General features: G+C 39.0%; 1 non-coding gene across 1 annotated transcript; it reads right to left on the minus strand.

Annotated features, from left to right (window-relative positions):
• Nucleotides 1–3877: 3877 nt before the first annotated feature.
• LOC128280360 (small nucleolar RNA R71) lies at nt 3878–3984 on the minus strand. The gene has a single exon (XR_008270540.1). It is a non-coding gene; the product is annotated as a small nucleolar RNA R71 (small nucleolar RNA).
• Nucleotides 3985–5684: the final 1700 nt, after the last annotated feature.

Consider the following 5684-nt stretch of genomic DNA (forward strand, 5'->3'; position numbering starts at 1 on the left):
GGTAATGTTTGCTTGACTCAGTTTATTCAACAATGGTAGTCTGTTGGCCAAACTTCAAGTTAAACTGATGTGGATTGAACAGATGAAGAGTAAATAGTTGGAGGATAAGTTATTGGGTTCTCGATTCCGATAGATAGAGAGTAGAGAAACTTCAGATTTTTGACTGAATAGCGAAGGCGTACTCTATTTTCATTGGAGAGTCTGTGTACCGAAAGATTCTGATATGAGGCAGTCTATTCTATAGGAAGCACATAGTAGTCCTTATGCTATGCATCCTACAGGAAGAAGATGTACTGAGCCTTCAAGAGGTATTTTGGTGGCCAGGTTTTAAGCGTGATGTGACTGACTTTGTGGGAAAATGTCTGACTTGCCAACAGATTAAAGCAGAACATCAGTTGCCTTCTGGGTTGCTTCAACCAATTAAGATTCCACTGTAGAAGTGGGAGAGAGTGACTATGGATTTTGTTAGTGGGTTGCCCTTAACGGATTCAGTATGGGTCATTGTGGATCGTTTGACCAAGTCTGCCCATTTCATACCAGTTCGTACTGATTACTCACTGCAAAAACTGGCTAAGTTGTATGTATCGGAGATAGTGCAACTGCATGGGGTACCGGTATTTATGACATCTGACAGGGATCCTCGCTTTACGTCTCGTTTTGGAAGAAGTGGCATGAATCACTGGGTACAAGGTTAGACTTCAGTACTGCGTTCCACCCTCAGATAGATGGCTAGTCAGAGAGCGTGATTCGGATATTGGAGGATATGTTAAGAAGTTGTGTAATAGATTTCCAAGGCAGTCGGGAGGACTACTTGCCACTAGCAGAGTTTGTGTATAACAATAGCTACCAGTCTAGCATATAGATGGCACCCTAGGAGGCATTATATGGTCGTAGGTGTCAGACCCCTTTGTGTTTGACTAAGTTGGGTGAGCAGTGAGTTCTGGGTCCTGAATTGGTTTCTAATACTGAGGAAAAATTTAGGTGATTCGAGATTGACTAAAGGCAGCATCAGATAGATAGAAATCGTATGCGGATCTGAGGCGTAAGGGGATTGAGTATTCTGTGAGGGACTTGGTGTTTTTTAAGGTCTCACTGTGGAAGAAGATACTGAGGTTTGGTCAAAAGGGAAAGTTAAGCCCTAGGTTTATTGGGCCTTACTGTATACTGAAACGTGTGCGACCGGTTGCCTATCAGCTTGAGTTACCTTAAGAGTTGGATCGGATTCATACTGTGTTTCACGTCTCTATATTGAGGCGGTATCGCTATGATCCTGCGTACATCGTCTTGACTAAGGAGGTTGAGGTTAGGCCTGATCTGACCTTTGAGGAGGAGCCAATTTAGAATTTAGACCTTGTTGTGAAGGTTTTGAGGTGGAAGTCTGTTCCACTGGTTAAGCTGCTGTGGCGTAATCACAGTTCTAAGGAAGCACGTGGGAACACGATGAGGCGATGCGACAACAATATCCTCATCTATTTTGACCAGGTAAATTTTGAGGCTGAAATTTCTATTAGGGGGTAGAATTGTAACGCCACAAAGTTTAGGTATTATTTTCTATGTATTGGGTAACTTAAATGTATACTTGTTTCAATGGTTGAGTGTCTTGGGAGGCGCATGAGAAGTCTAAGGTTCAAGCTGTGGTTGGTGCAAAAAGTTTTGTTTTTGCTTAGTGCAACCTTTGACTTTAGTTAATTAGTTTTTAAATAATTGAGGGGGTTCATGACATAAAAATCTTGTTGGTCCATGAGTTAATGGCGTGTGGAGTGTTAAGGGGGATTTGAGGTTCGAGTCCTAACAACGTTGATAAATCGTGATTTATACATATTTTTATCCCATGCTTAGCCTATTTATGAATGTTTTCTCTTTAGATTTGGTGAATTCGATGCCACTAATCCTTTAATTTCATGTTTTATACTTAAGAGAGCATAGGAGAGTAAAAAGAGTGAAAAACGGGCCAAAAATGAAGAAAATGAACCCACATGGGAAATCAAAATGGCCTGGACTTTCTCACACGGGCATGTCACACGGTCGTGTCCCTTTGGCAGGATTGAAGCACGACTTACATGGGGAGACCACATGCCCGTGCCCATTCAACAGCCTTGACCATGGCCTTAAGTAATCACACACGGGCGTGTCCCTGCCGAGCCCAAGTTTAGTCCAATTTGGAAAAGGGAAATTTTGAGGGCTCTTAGGCATTCCAAAGCCTATTTAAACACCTGAAGAGGCACTTAGAAGGGGGACGTAGAGGAGAAAGCAATGAATTACTCAAAGGAAGCCAATTGATCCATCTCAGAAGCCGGATTTATCATCAAGATTGAAGATCTCCCTTCAAGTTCTTTCAGGAATTTTGGGTTTTCTTATGTTTTGTTATCTTTATGCTTTTGAAATGTTTTCTTTCATAAGTATGAACTAAACCCCCTAGATTCCTAAGGGGAATGAAATCTAAGATGGATCTTGCTATTATTATCTAAATTGTACGATATATATTTGACTTGTTCTTAATTATGTTTTCTTAATTCTTGTTTTGATATTCCAGGATATTGATTCAAGTTAAGCTCTTATTCAAAGAAGGAATAGACCCTGTCTAAGAGTAAATTTGTCATAATTAAGCGGAGTTGATTGTGCGCCTAGAGATAGGGTGACAAGATTTTGTTGAATTAGGTTGAAACCTAATAAGGGAATCCATAGATCGAGTTAATGCAATTCTAAGGTGTTAATTAGAAAGAGATTTCAATTATTCAACCTAGGGTTAAACATTATTAGTCTCGAGAGAGATAATAATATAACTTAGGGATTTCTACGGATCAAGTCAAATTAATAAATCTTCTGATTCAGAGTCAAATAACAAGTGAAGTCTAGGTGGATTTTTCCTTAGGTGTTATCTCAATCAATCGAATTTTTCCCAAAAGTATTTTTCCCAAGTTTTTTTTCTGTGCATTCTTAGTTAGTAATTAGTTTAAATAACCAAATGTTTTAATTTTTAGGCTAGATGATAAAAAGGAAGTAAATACTAGTACTCGTAGTTCCTTTGGGTTCGACAATCCGGTCTTGTTGAATTATACTACTATTCGATAGGTACACTTGCCCTAATCGTGATAATAATTTAGTCTCAAGAACGATTCATTTATAAACCTTTAAAACCTGTTACGAATATCACGCATCAAGTTTTTGGTGCCGTTGCCGGGGAACTAGGATATTAGGAACACTCGAGTTTTATTACTTTAGCCATTGTAATTTTATTGTAGTTTAAGTTTTTATTTTATTTTCTAATTCTTCATTTATTTTCTTCTGACAGGTTTTTCTAGTTTATGACCAGAAGAAACCCGTCAGGACCACTACTTTTTGACAATGAGATCGATCGTATAGTTCGCAGAAACCGAAGAGAAATAAGGCAAAGCTTACGATACACAGAGGAAGAGTAAGAGGACGATACTTCAACCACAACCGAGGAGATGGTTGAAAACTAAGAAAATCCGCTACCTCCTGCGATTGCTGTTAATCAGAATCCTGCTCCACGCACTATGTATGATTATGCTAAACCTTCTTTAACAGGAATTGAATTGTGCATAGTTATACCCGCTGTACCTGCAAATACTTTTGAACTGAAACCTAACACAATTCAAATGATATAGCAATTTGTTTAGTTTGATGGTTTGTAGGACGAAGATCCCAACGCTCACTTCGCAAACTTTTTGGAACTATGTGATATATTTAAAATAAATGGCATTTCTGATGGCGCCATTCACCTTCAGTTATTCCCTTTTTCATTGAGAAACAAAGCTAAATAGTGGTTGAATTCGTTGCCACGGGGTCAATCACTACTTGGGAACAAATGACTGAAAAGTTTTTATTAAAATATTTTTCGCCGACTAAAACGGCTAAATTACGTAATGATATCTCTTCTTTTGTGCAGATGGATTTAGAAACACTCCACGATGCATGGGAGAGATACAAGAACCTCTTGAGAAGATGCCCTCACCATGGGTTACCACTCTGGCTACAGGTTCAAAGCTTTCATAATGGCCTGAATCCTTCAACTCGACAAATGGTTGACGCAACTGCTGGCGGAACCATCAATAATAAGACACCTGAAGATGCCTATGTATTTATAGAAGAGATGTCACTGGATAACTATCAGCGGCAAGTCATGAGGACAAAACCAATGAAAATAGTAGGCGTTTATAATGTCGATTCAGTCACCATGCTCTCTAATCAGGTAGAACTCTTGAATAAGAAAATTGATGGTTTTCTTGTTCTTCATAGGTTCACCCAGTAATGCAATGCGAAGTGGATGCGGCTCAAGCAGTTCAGAATACCCACTTTATGGCTACAACATGGAGAACGAGCAGTTAAATTACATGGGTAACAATTCTCGATCTCAAAACAATCCTTATAGCAATACTTACAATGCAGGTTGGAGGAACCACCCAAATTTTTCATAGGGAGGCCAAGGAAATCAAAGACCACTACCCCCTCTAGGCTTTTAGCAACCACCGTACCAGTAGGAGAAAAGTTGAACCTTGAGGAGATACTAACCAAATTCATCTTAGTGTCAGAAACTCATTTTTAGAATACTGAGACAGCACTCAAAAATCAACAAGCATCAATCCAGGGGCTCGAAACTCAGATTGGATAGCTCGCCAAGTTAATTTCCTAACGACCACAAGGTAGCCTACCAAGCAACACTGAATCTAACCCAAGGGAGCAACTCAACGCCATTGTCATTCACGATGAAGAAGGGTTAGTTGCAAAACCAAGGCCAGAAATGATGGTAAGCAAAGTTAAGAATGAGGGAGGCCAAAATGACCCAAAGCTAGTGAGTACAAAATATAAACCTAATGTGCCATACCCCAATGCGACAAGGAAAGACCGATCAGATGAACAATTTGGTAAATTCCTTAAACTTTTAAAGAAACTACATATTAACTTACCATTTATTAAGTCCTTTCGTAGATGCCAGACATAGTCAAATTTTAAAGGAGCTTTTAATGAATAAATGAAAGTTGGATGAGGCGTCGCATGTGGAATTGAATGCAGTTTGCTCAACCATATTACAGAATAAACTACCCAACAAATTGAAAGATCCAGGGAGTTTTACGATTCCCTGTTTAATTGGCAGTTTAGATGTTCATAATGCATTGGCTGACTTAGGGGCAAGCATTAATGTTATGCCTTATAAAATGTTTAACAGCTAGGTCATGGGAAACCCAAACAAACTAGGATGAGCATTCAATTGGCTGATAATGTGACAGCCCTAAATTGACCCTAGTCGGAAAGCGGTGTCAAGACCGCTAAACCGAGTCACCAAATTATTTGAATGTGATATTTATTGTTTAAAATATGTGAATATGAATGTGCGAAAATTTTTAAGCTTCGATTTAGTCAATTGCATGTGAATGGAGTACATAGGACTTATGTGAAAAAAATTATAAATGTGCTAGGCATATGTAAAGTGGCTTAATAGTGCATGTACTCAAAAGAGGGGACTTGCATGTCAATTTCCCCCCTAACATGAAGTGGCCGGCCATGACAAAGGAGGATGGGTAAAACATGTCATGAAACATGTTGAGACAATGGTGTATGGTAGAAAAAAAATAATAAAATAAGGAGTATGGGTAATAAAGAAATGGAAGAAAAAAAAAAGAGAATAGGTGAGTGTTCCCCCCCTTTTCCCGTGAGTTGAGAGA

The sequence above is a fragment of the Gossypium arboreum genome, chromosome 8 (assembly GCF_025698485.1).
Source record: "Gossypium arboreum isolate Shixiya-1 chromosome 8, ASM2569848v2, whole genome shotgun sequence".
In the NCBI taxonomy this organism is placed as follows: Eukaryota; Viridiplantae; Streptophyta; class Magnoliopsida; order Malvales; family Malvaceae; genus Gossypium; species Gossypium arboreum.